The following is an 18,404-nucleotide window of genomic DNA, read 5'->3' as shown; positions in this document are numbered from 1 at the left end:
AATCAATTTTGCAAAACTTAACATCCTTTGCTTTTTGGGAAATAAAAAAGAATGTGGTGGTTTTCATTATATCCTAACATTTAAAACTTTTAAGTAAATGTGTAAGGTATGTTATTTCTATGCATAAATTAGAGCAAGTTTTATTTTATAACATAGAAAGAAAAAACTATAATGCAAGCAGTTATTTTCAATTAAACTTGTGAAAATACAGGTGATGTCTTTATACATGATTATTGAAAACTTAAATATACACATTATTTTGAAAGGAGAAATTAGAAGCTTTTAACAAAAATGTGTATCTATACATTTTTTATATAAAAAAATTCCAAATCTAGGCAGCTGCCTTTATATGGTCACAAATGTTGTATATAAAAATAATTCCTTGTAGCATTCTTTTAGTGAGTGACAAAAAATAATCTAAATATTCCTCAAGAGGAAAATAATTTGATATATTGCAACATTATGCAATGATTTTAAATAACTTCATGCCTATATGCTTACAAACTATCATCCAAAGCACTCAGGAACACTCACTTTTAGAAATCTCTATGGAGGCCAATACATAAACAACATTAATCATACTTAAGAATTTGGAGAGGCCGGGCGCGGTGGCTCAAGCCTGTAACCCCAGCACTTTGGGAGGCCGAGGCGGGCGGATCACAAGGTCAGGAGATCGAGACCACAGTGAAACCCCGTCTCTACTAAAAATACAAAAAATTAGCCGGGCGCGGTGGCAGGCGCCTGTAGTCCCAGCTACTCAGGAGGCTGAGGCAGGAGAATGTCGGGAACCCGGGAGGCGGAGCTTGCAGTGAGCCGAGATCGCGCCACTGCACTCCAGCCTGGGCAACAGCGTGAGACTCCGTCTCAAAAAAAAAAAAAAAAAAAAAAAAAAAAAAAAAAAAAAAGAATTTGGAGAGAAAATTATTATGGTAATTTAAGTGTTTCCTGATGTAGATTAACCCTAAGGTCATGATGTGCACAAAATCTTATATACACGAACATTAGGACCATTCACATAAAAACTAAAGCAGAAGCCTAGAGAAGGTCATTTCTACAACAAGTTCATGTGATGAATCAGCCTAAATTCTAAAAGCTCAAGGCAACAAATGTCCAGCTCAAATACAATGACAAACTCCTTTAGAGACAAGAAATTGAGTCACCTAAGTTGATCTCTTTTCCCAATAGACATTATGACATAAATAAGGGGATACACTGTATCATTGTATAGAGTGACAAAACTTTGCTCATGGAATTAATTTAAATTGCCTTAACACCATGGGGCAAGGGGGCAAACAACTTTTTTTTTTTTTTTTTTTTTACTATAAGACAAATTATGCTGTTGAATTAACTTATTAGAGCAAAGACAGAATTCTCATTTAAGCCAATCATCTCTACAGTGAGAAGCTAACTCTGTCTAAAGCATGCTTGTTTTCTTTTCAAGAGGAGGTCATCATTAAGGTATGCACATGTAAAGTGTATTTCTCATTTGTGGTCTTGGAGGGCATTTATTGTGAGAACAAATGAACATTTTTTCCGTCATTGCAAGCTATAGACAGAAAAAAAAAATTAATCATATACTTTATTCCTGTAAGAGGATTCAGAATATATGGTCTCAGTAGTTGTTATCTTCAGAGCAATAATCAGACCACATACACGAACACATACTCAATGCCTTGCACTTACATTTTCAGACATAGGGCTTGTTCTTGCTGAAGACGCAACACTGAATTATTGTGGAATACTTTGTAAATAGGTGGTTTCATTTATACAGAGGATGTTGATCCACCTGGGTTCCAAGCTATATTACTATCAATAACAAGATCAATAGTTCCTGTCAAAAGAGTACCTACTAGGAGCCTTAAATACATTATTTTTCAGACTCACAGGAGCATTACAAAGTAATAAGGATTATTATTGAGCACTTAGGATATGCCAGGTGTTGTAAGCTCTATCCTTATTATATATTTTAATTCTCATATGTTACATATTTTAATTATCATAATTCTCACATAGCATACATATGATAAAATAAAAGATAAAAGTGAGTTAAGGGAAAATTGGGATGCCGAGGCCTTTGTATGTCTTCCGTGAGATTTCACAATTTCTTAGAGTCAAATTCATGAGAAACTTGGGCAATTCTTGTGCCAAACCTATTGCTATTCTTTGGCTATCAGAAACTGACCTTATCCCTGTATCTTATTTGAATTGAGTACTTAGATGGTAAAGAATAAAAGGAAAAAAGTAAACTAAATAAGCAGATAGAAACAAACATGTATACAAAATAGTTTATAAACTATTTTTTAAAAATAAAAGTAGGGTCTTTGGAAAGGTATAAAAGAGACAATTATTCTAGTTTTGGTGAATGAAATATATACAGTTATACTTCTCACATTTTCCCACAACAGTAAATGATGGAGAAATACCAAAATAGTAGTATTAATAGTAATAGAAGAAATAACAATAACTACAATTAAACTGTTCAGTCTGAGAATGATAATGTACTAATAAAATCTAAATGTTTTAGAACAAGAGTAAACATCACCTTGACAATGATATAGCAATGTTTCAGAACAGGAAAGTCTAAACTGAGGTACTTAAGGTCTTTGGGGATTGTGATAAAGTGATTTAAACTGAGTCATTTAGGTATGGAATTAACTGAGATTATACAGAGTTTATGATATAGTAATTTAAGACTAGTGGGCAGAGTGAGATGCGTCTGGAAACAAGCAGCCTTGATAAGTAAACTGTTGTTTGATAAATTATTTATTCATATGGGCAGAATGGTGTCTCTAATAAATTGACCTGTGAAAATTTCCTGAAGAAAATAAAATTAGTTGGCTTATGGTTTTATCCTTTCATAGAAAATATTTTCGAAGCAAATGATAAAAAGTTTTGTTAACATAGGTGGTTTCTTATTTCTCAGAACTCTCTTATAAATTTTCAACCTAAGCTGGAGGATAGATAATAATCTTCTGCACAAATAATCAATCAAGATCAATACTACCATCTTCAGGGTCATGACTGCATATCAGATTTCTGGTGGGATCATTTCAACTATCATATAGGTTAGGTTTTTATGTTTGTTTGTTCGTTTTGACTGCATGATCATTTCTTGTCATATCAGAGTGGCTACATAGAAACATTTTTCATTCTGAAAACCCAATATTTGAATACTGAATCACAGACAAATACTAACAGAAATATTTTATATTCTAAGCCAAAAGCCAAAAATACCCAAATTAAAGCAATACAATAGAACCCATGACCAAACCAAAAAGCTTTAATGATCAGATGTGGGGATACTAGATTTATCACCTTGTCTTGTAATTATTAAAACATTTCCCATATTTTCTTAGTAAAATAAAAATAGAACTATAGGAATGTGAGTAAACTTTCCTCCTATAAAATGCCTCATGTTTCATCCTGAGAGGCCAATATTATTTCTCATACTGCTATATTTTGAAGTACCACCTCCTCAGTGTTATAAAATCTCCAGGTGATGATTTCTATGGCCTCACTGAAATTGTTCAGTGTTCCTGATAATAGCTGAAGCATAGATAGTATGGTTTAAAGACAGGAGAAAACTACTCAGAATTAGATATGAGTAATGTTCTATATCTCAAAATGACGCCCTGTTTTTCTCTTTCTTGAAAGAAATTATCTAGAGTTCTCTTTTTCTAGGGTTTGAGGGGGAAATGTGCCCAAATCATCCATGAGTAATATTGGGCACTATTCTGAAAGTATAGTATCTAAATTTACAAAGATAACAATTTTTTTGTATAATTTGTTGGCCACACCCAATAGACTTTTGTTTTGCAAACCTAACACTGGTCTTTAGAATCTACTCAAAGACTTATGATTGTCCCAAATACCTTCCTTGTATGATTAAAATTTATTGTACAGTTTTGGTGACATTCAGAGGTAATCAGGTGAAGGGTAGAGAATATAATGCAGAAACATCAAAAGATTACCCACTGTAAGATTTTTGAGACAAGTATTACATGTACATCATCTGTTCCCTGTTTCCTTTCTCAACTTTATTTCTACAAAGATTAATAGAAAATAGTTTCTACAAATAATCCCTGGGTATTTTTTCAGGAGCAGTAGGAAGCTTCTTCCTTAGTTTTGCCAAATAGAAGAACTTAAGAGTTTTGTTTATCTGGCCAGTTTTTCTGTTTGCCATATAAAATGCAATTAGAGACTGAATGCAATTTTACTAATTACTGATTAAACTACATGCTTCATCACAGTCCAGCACTGGAAGGAGCTGGTTGGTATTTGTAATAAATTTTGGCAACCCAAGGATTGGTTTGATTTTATGGTTAAGCCAAATCATGAACAAAGTGAAGGGAGGTAAAGGAATCAGACCAAGGGACTCTACAGCACAGAAAGCAATACTAAGTACAGGAACCTTGTATGTGCTCCAGCTAAAAAATGACAATAACTTGTTAACAATATGAACTTGTGAGAACTTAAATATAATGAGAAAATTAAGGAAAAAGCATGCAGATTAAAGCACAACAATTCATTGTTCCAGTCAAATAGATTGTAACCCCTTAGTCTTGTATGAAAATTGTCCATGTCATAGTTTTATTTTTAATCTAAAGCTCATGGGTAACAGCTGTTTTTTCCCAAAGATCATCAACTTTTTAAGAATTCTTAGTCTTGAATTTTCTGAATGAACAGCAGGCATAATGTCACAGAGTGAAAACGTATTTTTCCAGCTGGAAGGCTTGATTACTGAAATTTATACCATGGAGTTGAACTCTTTTGACACCAGTTAAATATGTATTATAAGGTCCTTTCTGTAAGTACTTATTTAATGTATTTTATCTCTATGAGCTACTTACGCTGGTGCAAAAGTAATTGCGGTCTTTGTCATTAAAAGTAATGACAAATTGTTCAGTGTCCCTGATAATATCTGAAGCATAGATAGCATGGTTTAAAGACAGGAGAAAACTATTCAAAATTATACATGAGTAATTAAAACTCTATATTTCAAAATGAGGTACTGTTTTTATCTTTCTTGAATTAAATTATCTAGAGTTATCTTTTTGTCGAGGGTTTGAGGGGGGACATGTGTCAAAATCATGCATGAACAATATTAGGCACCATTCTGAAAGGCACCATTTTGCCATTAAAGGTAAGGCAAAGACAGCAATTACTTTTGCACCAATCTAATAGATCAAGCAGAGGTTGCATGGAAGAACATAATGAAAAAGCAGCCGGTATTTTGGTGCTAAGATTTAGTACATTGCTTGAGCTTCTTCTAGTATGTTTCCATGTCCACTTTGTAAGATCTAGCCCCAAATTAGAGGAGAGATACTCAACATGATATGGCAGATATAGCAAGATTTTATGGTGAGAGTTGTTGAGTGTCACAGGTGTAGAACTAATGCCTATGAGAGTTAAAGTGGTCATTCTTGTCCAAAGATGCCCAAGAATGTTCATATAATCTTGCTAGTTTGTGTTTTAAAACACCATTGGCTCTTCCTCCTTTTCCTAAGAATTGAAGAGCTAGGGATAGTAAACCGGCAAAGCATTTAAAACTGTTTCAGATAGGCACAGCAAAATGGGTGCTTCTATCAATGGAAAGATAAGTTACATTTTGAGAATAACCATCAAGGACATCTTGAAAACTCAGAGCAAGTGCCAGTTGCATACAACCCAGTAGGAGGTATTTAAGTGAACACTGCATGTTGGGTTCTTGTCAATTTCCCACCTTTATAGTTACACAGGATTATGCTGTTTACAGATGAGACATGCAACAAAATAGCATGAGAATAATAAGGACCTTAGTGAGGGCTGCCTGTGGAACATAAATATTAGCTAAGGGTTTTCTTTCAACCTCCATATTTTCACTTTTTGTATAAAATTCTACCTTTTTGATACCCACCTCCTTATCAAGCTCATTAAGTTGTTGATTACTTTTAGTTGCAATTTATATTGTTTCCATAGCATTCTAAATTCAAGAACTATTCCAATGGTATACCTGTACACTGTCTTAGAACTTGGTAACTGTTATGTTCAGATAAGTGTGATAAATTCTGCCAACCGGGATCATTTTTATCCCTGATTAAGGGACAATCTAAGAGTGAGTTACTACATGTTATGCTACGTACAGGTTGTCAGTTTTTTACGTCAATTTTATAATATGACAAAGGACTCTAAATATGGAATTTCAAGGAGGGAGAATAAGCCAAAAAAAAAAAAAAAAAAAAAAAAAAAAAGGAAACACCACCACCACTACCACCACAACAAGACTTGCACAGCAAGAAGAACCATGTCAGCAGAAGTCTCTACTAGTCTGGCTGTTGCCCTTAGACAAGGAGAGTAGCCTTTTGCCACTGAGTCTATGAAAAAATTTATAGATAACTTTAAAGATGAATAGCCTTTAAAGATTCTGATAAAGTTAAGTCAAAACACCAATACCTTGTCCAAATTGATCATGCACAAATTGGTAAAAAGATCTAAGATAATTAGGAAGGCCAAGGAGTTAATTTTAAATCACAGAGCCTCTTACTCCTCCCACCTCCAACCCCAACCCTGCCACTCCCAGGACACACAGAGACACACCCCTGCAGCTAATTATGCTTAGAATACAAGAAAGAGATTGAGTTACTAACAACTACGTTAAAATTTAGAGGTGCAGTAATTTTAGAAATGTGGGAAACCCATTGCATTCTATGACCTATGAAATCTGACCCCCTAGGCTGCTCTATGGAGTAGCCATTCCTTATTCCTTTACTTTCCTAATAAGCTTCCTCTCAAACACACACACTCACACACACACACACAAAACCACCCCGACAGCCGGAAAAAATAACTCTTAACATAAGTATATTTTCTGAACAGTTTTAGAAAAATAAAAAAAAAATGAGTGTTTTGTAATATATCCAAAGTGATGGATTATAAATCATCACTTTTTAAGAGCTTCCTTCTTAAAAAATTCTAATTTTCATTTGAACACATTATATACTTTCTGAGCTATAAGTAGTAGCTGGAATTAGTCTGAAAATTATCTCATCTTGAGAACATAGCAAAAATTGTCTGCATGTTGGATAAGAGTAGAATTATAGAGAGATTCAAGGTCCTCAGGTTCTAGCAGAAGACTTGTATAAGGTAGGTGGGTGCCTCAGTATACTTCTGGAGTAAAACTGTCCAGGTACATCATTGATTTTTCTAGAGAAAGACTAATGAGTATTTTCTATTATAATCTAAAAGAGACAATACAAATAGCAGAACATGGATTTGGAATGCTAAAATACATTATCTCAGGTAGCATGGAAATTAAAATAATATAGGATTTTGGCACCACAGGAAACAGGGCTAAATATTTTATTTGTAGCTGCCAGGTCTGAAATAAATGGGTACCCCAGCCCACTGGATCTCTTGATCGGGAGAGTAGGAGTGTTCCAAGGACTAGTGCATAGTATTTTAAATTATTTTTCTATTAGACACAACTGCTGGCTTTTGCCCTTTCCCTTTTTGTTGTAGAGGGCAAGTGTAGACAGAGGCTTAAATGGGTCAGTTAGAAATGTGATGTGTTCTCCAATACAGCCAATATTAGTAGATCTTCAATTTCAGTTTGAGGTCAATACCAGGCTCCTGGTACTCCATAGTCAAAATTAGGTGTAATATGATTATTAATTGGGTAATTCTTTTTTTTTTTTTTTTTGAGACTGTCTCGCTCTGTCGCCCAGGCTGGAGTGCAGTGGCATGATCTCAGCTCACTGCAAGCTCCACCTCCCTGGTTCAAGCTATTCTTCTGCCTCAGTCTCCTGAGTAGCTGGGTTACAGGCACGTGCCACCAAGTCCGGCTAATTTTTTTTTTTTGTATTTTTAGTAGAGATGGGGGTTTCACCATGTTGGTCAGGTTGGTCTTGAACTCCTGACCTTGTGATCTGCCTGCCTTGGCCTTCCACAGTGTTGGAATTACAGGCATGAGCCACCACACCCAGCTGAATGGGTGTTTCTTTAGAGTTCTCAAGAGAAAGCCCATCAAGAGAGCACTTAAATTAGCAATTTTGTTTGCATAGGAAATCCCTACCTGTTAAATGAGAAGATGTGCTGTCACAAAGGAGCAAACAATGTTAAAGATCTAAGGGCAAAAGCTACAGAGGGACACACAATAATAATGTGTATTTTTGCAAATACTCATCTCCTAAGTACTTTATTGACTCTAGAGGAGTGATTGAATGCATGTGTGGCAGGGTCTGTGAACTCTATTACTGTATCTGAATCAATCAGAAACCTTGATACTGTCTTTTAATGTTTAGAGAAATGGGAAATCAGGGAATTAATGACCCCACGGATCAGCATCAACTTCCCTGATCACATCCTTCTTTTTAAAAAATTTTATTTTAGGTTCATAGTTAGTGCAGAATAGCTGTTTTCCAATGTCCTTTATGAATCTTTTTGCGATTTCCTTTCTGTTTACAGTTATCTATCAATGTTTTTATTCAGGAAGCTTCCTCCTCTGGTACTCGACAAATGAGTGGAAGTGGCCAGTTGTTTCATCTGTAAGGCTGTTAACTTATTCAGAGATTTATTCTGTTTTTATTCCATGACTTTTTCAAACGTTCAGTTAGGAATTGGAGTTCTGTTTGTCAATGAAGTTATTTTCCGATCTACTTTTTCATATTACATTACCTAATTTTGGCTCAGGGCTCTTTGCGAAAAGGTCCTATCTCTCTCAAGATCTACTCCTGAATATTTTCTAAAGGTGTTGGAGAGCCTGTTCCTAAAGTTTCAGATTGATTCATTCTTTCTCTTTTTATAATGAGATGGGAGTTGACCCTATTTTCAAGAAAGTCTTGGGGTAGCCTCCAAAATATTTTCTCCACTGTGTATAGCTTTCCTAAATACTTCTGGTTTTCTCTAATATTCAGGATCTTTCATTCACCTTAGCTTATCCTAAGTCTTCATTTTTTTTATCCAATGCTTTTTAACATTAATTTTCTTACTAACATAAAAATCACTTATGTAGATCTGGGAGACATACAATATATGTTGTTGGAATGATTATAAATTCCTCTGTACTTTGTCCAGACTTTTACTTTGATTCTTAGTTCAGACTGAGAATGAAGGCTAGAAATAAACTATAAGAAGCTTGTTCATGTCTAAGGAGGATTTAACTTTAAGAGGCAATTGAGATTTGTGAAACTCAGGTTGTGAAATCCAGGAGGTAAAGGGCCAGGTGAGAAAAGGGAGTAAAGGCAGAAGGTATTGAGTAAAAAAGGACAGGGGAAAATAAAAAGTAGGAAAAAGTCTATTAAGTTCACAGTGTAATAGGAAATTTTACCTCCTTTCCATTTTAAGACTCCTCTCAAATGAATAACTTTTGTAAATATAAAAATTTCACAAAGTAGCTTCTTAATTATAAATTATTTGTGATGAAATTATGCCTTTGTGAAAGTCATGGAATTAGATTTATAATGTAGATACATATATGAGGCAAGGGTTCAGCCTACAGAAGGCATACACTTAGTGTAATTCAAAGCCATGAGAATCTAGCAACAAGCAGTAGAAAGTGTTGCTTTTGCATAGTGTTGCTTTTGCATATTGTTTTCAGGCCTCCAAGTTAATGATTTTTTTTTTTTTAATCCCAGCCTCGATAATCTGAGGTTCTTGGATAACAGAAACTTTTTTATGGGAGATTTTATACAGAACCTGACTCTCACAGACTGAACAGGTTAAGAATAAGGAACATTTGCCTAAGGTTCTGAAAAGTTGACTCCAGGGAAAATTTATCTGAGGGATACCAGTCTGAGGAGGAACCTTTGGAACTTATTCATCCCAGAGCTGGCTCTAGGAATCAACTTATCAGGAGCCATGTCTGGCCATTTTTGTATAAACCTCCTCTTAGAGACTCACAAAAATGAAGACAGAAGGACACAATTGAGTAATTTATCAATAAAGCAGATTTAAATCAAACATTAACATTTTCCAATCTAATCAGATCACAGAAAAAGTCCTAAAATAGATTCTATTTCCCATTAGACAACATAAAGTTAGCATTTGGGAAGCTGACAATAAGCAAAGTTGAGACACGATCAATACCTAGACCCCACCATCTCAGTTGCAGAGAGTCTCTCAAGGCTTCCCCAGTAGAGCATTCAGTTTGCAAGTCAAGGATCTTAAAACATATGAGAGAGGGGATCTCAGCTAGAACTCAGTGGTGCTTACAGTTCATTGCTCTCCTCAATATATCAGTAGATAATCTGTGAGTAAAGTACACCTGAATTTATTGGAATACATTGTAATCAAAAAGCACACCACCCTGACAGAATCTTAGAAGTGTTTAAAAGAGGTCAGAATGGAATATTTACAGAGCTTTGGAGTCTGGTCTCAAGTTGTGTGATGCAGATCTTTCAAGTGAAGGAACTGATTAGGAATGGAAAAAAATCATGACATATATAATTTAGAATTGGTAGGTATAGTAAAGAAATAAACTTGTTTCATAAGTGAATTGTTTGCACAAATAAGCAGACTATTCTCTTCAGTAAATTGATCTGTAGGAATTTCATGGAAAAATAAACAAAAAGCAGTGAAGTTGTTTATTTTTTTTCAATATATTGATCAACAGAAATTTCCTAGAATCAACAAGTCATTGCATGAACTCTTACCTGAGTAATGTTGACACAAATTATTAGTGGACCTCAACCCACAACCCCATATAATAGATACTGATAGTTAATACTACTCTTACACTTACCATCCACTAGATATTCTTTTATGTGTTTCACAACTGCATTATTTAATGCTTTCAACAATTCGATAAGGTAGACAATCATATTATGCATTTTTTACCAATAAGGAAGCTGAGACATAAAGTATAAGTAATTTTCCCAAAACAAAGCAGGAGGGAGCCATGAGCTAGGTTTCAAACTCAAGGAAGCTAGTATTAGCGGCTGTATTCTTAATCACTGCATTGTAATGCCTGTAACACATTCATTAATAATACCATTTAAGTTTTGGTGGCAGGAGAACTGATACTGACATGAAAAAGTTTTAAATAAAGGCTTAATTCTCATATTATCATTTACAAAGAGTATCACAGTGGGATATTGACTTCAAGTTTATGAGCTGTCTTTTCTTAAACTATAAACTATGAATAACATTTTCTACTTTTTTGATTTTGAAAGGTTTCATAAGGGAACTAGTGCATACAAATAGATGAGGGGTGGTCCTATAGAGTCAGAGAAGTGTACATTCATGAAAGGAGGAATTTAAACAAATACCTAGTGTTGAATATAAGGCAAAATCTTCAGAAGATACTGAAATATGTCTAATTTAAGTAAAATTAACATAGCAGGGAACATGGAGAGATAATTATGGGTGTGAAATTATTACAGTTATATGAGTCTGAAATGATTTAGTGGAAGCTCTAATTGATGTGGTTGAAAGGTAGAATTCAAATAATATTTTCAACATTTCTTGTCCATTCAAATTATATTAGCATACTTTTATTTATTTTGTTTTTCCTAATGTGTTGTATAAAGTTTAATACATGTTTATAAATATGAAAACACATGAGTTTCTCATTTCCATTTGTGGGCTGTAGGTCAGCTCAGATTCTTTTTGATGTTCAAAATAAATGTATACTATATTATATTAGGAATACATACTAATTTTGAGGTAGTTATAAATGAAAAAATTGTAAAAAGAGATTCCTAAATTTAGAGATAAAAGCTGTTTTAAAAAATCTGATTGAGGGGGGCGGAGCAAGATGGCCGAATAGGAACAGCTCCGGTCTCCAACTCCCAGCGCGAGCTACACAGAAGACCGGTGATTTCTGCATTTTCAACTGAGGTACTGGGTTCATCTCACTGGGGAGTGCCGGGCGATCGGTGCTGGTCAGTTGCTGCAGCCCGACCAGCGAGAGCTGAAGCAGGGCGAGGCATCGCCTCACCTGGGGAGTGCAAGGGGGAAGGGAATCCCTTTTCCTAGCCAGGGGAACTGAGACACACAACACCTGGAAAATCGGGTAACTCCCACCCCAATACTGTGCTTTAAGCAAACAGGCACACCAGGAGATCATATCCCACACCTGGCCGGGAGGGTCCCACACCCACGGAGCCTCCCTCATTGCTAGCACAGCAGTCTGTGATCTACTGGCAAGGCAGCAGCGAGGCTGGGGGAGGGGCGCCCGCCATTGCTGAGGCTTAAGTAGCTAAACAAAGCTGCTGGGAAGCTCGAACTGGGTGGAGCTCACAGCAGCTCAAGGAAACCTGCCTGTCTCTGTAGACTCCACCTCTGGGGACAGGGCACAGATAACAACAAAAGCAGCCAAAACCTCTGCAGACGCAAACGACTCTGTCTGAGCTTTGAAGAGAGCACTGGATCTCCCAACACGGAGGTTGAGATCTGAGAAGGGACAGACTGCCTGCTCAAGTGGGTCCCTGACCCCTGAGTAGCCTAACTGGGAGACATCCCCCACTAGGGGCAGTCTGACACCCCACAACTCACAGGGTGGAGTACACCCCTGAGAGGAAGCTTCCAAAGCAAGAATCAGACAGGTACACTCGCTGTTCAGCAATATTCTATCTTCTGCAGCCTCTGCTGCTGATACCCAGGCAAACAGGGTCTGGAGTGGACCTCAAGCAATCTCCAACAGACCTACAGCTGAGGGTCCTGACTGTTAGAAGGAAAACTATCAAACAGGAAGGACACCTACACCAAAACCCCATCAGTACATCACCATCATCAAAGACCAGAGGCAGATAAAACCACAAAGATGGGGAAAAAGCAGGGCAGAAAAGCTGGAAATTCAAAAAATAAGAGCGCATCTCCCCCGGCAAAGGAGCGCAGCTCATCGCCAGCAACGGATCAAAGCTGGACGGAGGGCCGGGCGCGGTGGCTCAAGCCTGTAATCCCAGCACTCTGGGAGGCCGAGGTGGGCGGATCACGAGGTCAGGAGATGGAGACCATCCTGGCTAACACGGTGAAACCCCGTCTCTACTAAAAAAAATAAAAAAAACTAGCCGGGCGAGGTGGCGGGCGCCTGTAGTCCCAGCTATTCGGGAGGCTGAGGCAGGAGAATGGCGTAAACCCAGGAGGCGGAGCTTGCAGTGAGCTGAGATCCGGCCACTGCATTCCAGCCCAGGCGACAGAGCGAGACTCCATCTCAAAAAAAAAGAAAAAAAAAAAAAAAAAAAAAAAAAAAGCTGGACGGAGAATGACTTTGACGAGATGAGAGAAGAAGGCTTCAGTCCATCAAATTTCTCAGAGCTAAAGGAGGAATTACGTACCCAGCCCAAAGAAACTAAAAATCTTGAAAAAAAAGTGGAACAATTGATGGCTAGAGTAATTAATGCAGAGAAGGTCATAAACGAAATGAAAGAGATGAAAACCATGACACGAGAAATATGTGACAAATGCACAAGCTTCAGTAACCGACTCGATCAACTGGAAGAAAGAGTATCTACGATTGAGGATCAAATGAATGAAATGAAGCGAGAAGAGAAACCAAAAGAAAAAAGAAGAAAAAGAAATGAACAAAGCCTGCAAGAAGTATGGGATTATGTAAAAAGACCAAATCTACATCTGATTGGGGTGCCTGAAAGTGAGGGGGAAAATGGAACCAAGTTGGAAAACACTCTTCAGGATATCATCCAGGAGAACTTCCCCAACCTAGTAGGGCAGGCCAACATTCAAATCCAGGAAATACGGAGAACGCCACAAAGATACTCCTCGAGAAGAGCAACTCCAAGACACATAATTGCCAGATTCACCAAAGTTGAAATGAAGGAAAAAATCTTAAGGGCAGCCAGAGAGAAAGGTCGGGTTACCCACAAAGGGAAGCCCATCAGACTAAGAGCAGGTCTCTCGGCAGAAACTCTCCAAGCCAGAAGAGAGTGGGGGCCAATATTCAACATTCTTAAAGAAAAGAATTTTAAACCCAGAATTTCATATCCAGCCAAACTAAGTTTCATAAGTGAAGGAGAAATAAAATCCTTTACAGATAAGCAAATGCTTAGAGATTTTGTCACCACTAGGCCTGCCTTACAAGAGACCCTGAAGGAAGCACTCAACATGGAAAGGAACAACCAGTACCAGCCATTGCAAAAACATGCCAAAATGTAAAGACCATCGAGGCTAGGAAGAAACTGCATCAACTAACGAGCAAAATAACCAGTTAATATCATAATGGCAGGATCAAGTTCACACATAACAATCTTAACCTTAAATGTAAATGGACTAAATGCTCCAATTAAAAGACACAGACTGGCAAACTGGATAAAGAGTCAAGACCCATCAGTCTGCTGTATTCAGGAGACCCATCTCACACGCAGAGACATACATAGGCTCAAAATAAAAGGATGGAGGAAGATTTACCAAGCAAATGGAGAACAAAAAAAAGCGGGGGTTGCAATACTAGTCTCTGATAAAACAGACTTTAAACCATCAAAGATCAAAAGAGACAAAGAAGGCCATTACATAATGGTAAAGGGATCAATTCAACAGGAAGAGCTAACTATCCTAAATATATATGCACCCAATACAGGAGCACCCAGATTCATCAAGCAAGTCCTTAGAGACTTACAAAGAGACTTAGACTCCCATACAGTAATAATGGGAGACTTCAACACTCCACTGTCAACATTAGACAGATCAACGAGACAGAAAGTTAACAAGGATATCCAGGAATTGAACTCATCTCTGCAGCAAGCAGACCTACTAGACATCTATAGAACTCTCCACCCCAAATCAACAGAATATACATTCTTCTCAGCACCACATCCTACTTACTCCAAAATCGACCACATAATTGGAAGTAAAGCACTCCTCAGCAAATGTACAAGAACAGAAATTATAACAAACTGTCTCTCAGACCACAGTGCAATCAAACTAGAACTCAGGACTAAGAAACTCAATCAAAACCGCTCAACTACATGGAAACTGAACAACCTGCTCCTGAATGACTACTGGGTACATAACGAAATGAAGGCAGAAATAAAGATGTTCTTTGAAACCAATGAGAACAAAGATACAACATACCAGAATCTCTGGGACACATTTAAAGCAGTGTGTAGAGGGAAATTTATAGCACTAAATGCCCACAAGAGAAAGCAGGAAAGATCTAAAATTGACACTCTAACATCACAATTAAAAGAACTAGAGAAGCAAGAGCAAACACATTCGAAAGCTAGCAGAAGGCAAGAAATAACTAAGATCAGAGCAGAACTGAAGGAGATAGAGACACAAAAAACTCTCCAAAAAACCAATGAATCCAGGAGTTGGTTTTTTGAAAAGATCAACAAAATTGACAGACCACTAGCAAGACTAATACAGAAGAAAAGAGAGAGGAATCACGTCGACGCAATTAAAAATGATAAAGGGGATATCACCACCGACCCCACAGAAATACAAACTACCATCAGAGAATACTATAAACACCTCTACGCAAATAAACTGGAAAATCTAGAAGAAATGGATAATTTCCTGGACACTTACACTCTTCCAAGACTAAGCCAGGAAGAAGTTGAATCCCTGAATAGACCAATAGCAGGCTCTGAAATTGAGGCAATAATTAATAGCCTACCAACCAAAAAAAGTCCAGGACCAGATGGATTCACAGCTGAATTCTACCAGAGGTACAAGGAGGAGTTGGTACCATTCCTTCTGAAACTATTCCAATCAATAGAAAAAGAGGGAATCCTCCCTAACTCATTTTATGAGGCCAACATCATCCTGATACCAAAGCCTGGCAGAGACACAACAAAAAAAGAGAATTTTAGACCAATATCCCTGATGAACATCGATGCAAAAATCCTCAATAAAATACTGGCAAACCGGATTCAGCAACACATCAAAAACCTTATCCACCATGATCAAGTGGGCTTCATCCCTGGGATGCAAGGCTGGTTCAACATTCGCAAATCAATAAACATAATCCAGCATATAAACAGAACCAAAGACAAGAACCACATGATTATCTCAATAGATGCAGAAAAGGCTTTTGACAAAATTCAACAGCCCTTCATGCTAAAAATGCTCAATAAATTTGGTATTGATGGAACGTACCTCAAAATAATAAGAGCTATTTCTGACAAACCCACAGCCAATATCATACTGAATGGGCAAAAACTGGAAAAATTCCCTTTGAAAACTGGCACAAGACAGGGATGCCCTCTCTCACCACTCCTATTCAACATAGTGTTGGAAGTTCTGGCTAGGGCAATTAGGCAAGAGAAAGAAATCAAGGGTATTCAGTTAGGAAAAGAAGAAGTCAAATTGTCCCTGTTTGCAGATGACATGATTGTATATTTAGAAAACCCCATTGTCTCAGCCCAAAATCTCCTTAAGCTGATAAGCAACTTCAGCAAAGTCTCAGGATACAAAATCAATGTGCAAAAATCACAAGCATTCTTATACACCAGTAACAGACAAACAGAGAACCAAATCAGGAATGAACTTCCATTCACAATTGCTTCAAAGAAAATCAAATACCTAGGAATCCAACTTACAAGGGATGTAAAGGACCTCTTCAAGGAGAACTACAAACCACTGCTCAGTGAAATAAAAGAGGACACAAACAAATGGAAGAACATACCATGCTCATGGATAGGAAGAATCAATATCGTGAAAATGGCCATACTGCCCAAGGTAATTTATAGATTCAATGCCATCCCCATCAAGCTACCAATGAGTTTCTTCACAGAATTGGAAAAAACTGCTTTAAAGTTCATATGGAACCAAAAAAGAGCCCGCATCTCCAAGACAATCCTAAGTCAAAAGAACAAAGCTGGAGGCATCACGCTACCTGACTTCAAACTATACTACAAGGCTACAGTAACCAAAACAGCATGGTACTGGTACCAAAACAGAGATATAGACCAATGGAACAGAACAGAGTCCTCAGAAATAATACCACACATCTACAGCCATCTGATCTTTGACAAACCTGAGAGAAACAAGAAATGGGGAAAGGATTCCCTATTTAATAAATGGTGCTGGGAAAATTGGCTAGCCATAAGTAGAAAGCTGAAACTGGATCCTTTCCTTACTCCTTATACGAAAATTAATTCAAGATGGATTAGAGACTTAAATGTTAGACCTAATACCATAAAAATCCTAGAGGAAAACTTAGGTAGTACCATTCAGGACATAGGCATGGGCAAAGACTTCATGTCTAAAACACCAAAAGCAATGGTAGCAAAAGCCAAAATTGACAAATGGGATCTCATTAAATTAAAGAGCTTCTGCACAGCAAAAGAAACTACCATCAGAGTGAACAGGCAACCTACAGAATGGGAGAAAATTTTTGCAATCTACTCATCTGACAAAGGACTAATATCCAGAACCTACAAAGAACTCAAACAAATTTACAAGAAAAAAACAAACAACCCCATCAAAAAGTGGGCAAAGGATATGAACAGACATTTCTCAAAAGAAGACAATCATACAGCCAACAGACACACGAAAAAATGCTCATCATCACTGGCCATCAGAGAAATGCAAATCAAAACCACAATGAGATACCATCTCACACCAGTTAGAATGGCGATCATTAAAAAGTCAGGAAACAACAGGTGCTGGAGAGGATGTGGAGAAATAGGAACACTTTTACACTGTTGGTGGGATTGTAAACTAGTTCAACCATTATGGAAAACAGTATGGCGATTCCTCAAGGATCTAGAACTAGATGTACCATATGACCCAGCCATCCCATTACTGGGTATATACCCAAAGGATTATAAATTATGCTGCTATAAAGACACATGCACACGTATGTTTATTGCAGCACTATTCACAATAGCAAAGACTTGGAATCAACCCAAATGTCCATCAGTGACAGATTGGATTAAGAAAATGTGGCACATATACACCATGGAATACTATGCAGCCATAAAAAAGGATGAGTTTGTGTCCTTTGTAGGGACATGGATGCAGCTGGAAACCATCATTCTTAGCAAACTATCACAAGAACAGAAAACCAAACACCGCATGTTCTCACTCATAGGTGGGAACTGAACAATGAGATCACTTGGACTCAGGAAGGGGAACATCACACACCGGGGCCTATCATGGGGAGGGGGGAGGGGGGAGGCATTGCATTGGGAGTTATACCTGATGTAAATGACGAGTTGATGGGTGTAGCACACCAACATGGCACAAGTATACATATGTAACAAACCTGCACATTATGCACATGTACCCTACAACTTAAAGTATAATAATAATAAATAAATTTAAAAAAAAATCTGATTGAAATAAAAGCAGTTGGGAAAATATGATACACTTAATTTCTAGATATGTTTTAAAGTCAATCAGTGTATACATATTTTTCAAACCGAAAGAAAAGGATATGTATTATTCAGAATATTGGGGCATTGTACACCAAAGTAAAAATCGAATTTTGCTTGTTAGATTTTCTAATATCTATGTACCTATTTTTA

The 18,404-nt window shown here is 37.1% G+C and overlaps 1 protein-coding gene and 1 pseudogene across 11 annotated transcripts in view; one reads left to right on the top strand and one right to left on the bottom strand.

Moving 5' to 3' along the window:
- The window catches only part of LOC105496640 (protocadherin related 15), a 1,825,405-nt gene that overhangs the window by 1,077,317 nt on the left and 729,684 nt on the right, over positions 1-18,404 (top strand). The gene's annotated exons all lie outside the window — the stretch shown is intronic.
- Positions 1-18,404, bottom strand: part of LOC112429332 (neurofilament medium polypeptide-like) — a 71,324-nt pseudogene that overhangs the window by 42,634 nt on the left and 10,286 nt on the right.

This window comes from Macaca nemestrina, chromosome 9 (assembly GCF_043159975.1).
Source record: "Macaca nemestrina isolate mMacNem1 chromosome 9, mMacNem.hap1, whole genome shotgun sequence".
NCBI classification, from domain to species: Eukaryota; Metazoa; Chordata; class Mammalia; order Primates; family Cercopithecidae; genus Macaca; species Macaca nemestrina.
This window is presented reverse-complemented; position numbering and strand designations above follow the sequence as displayed.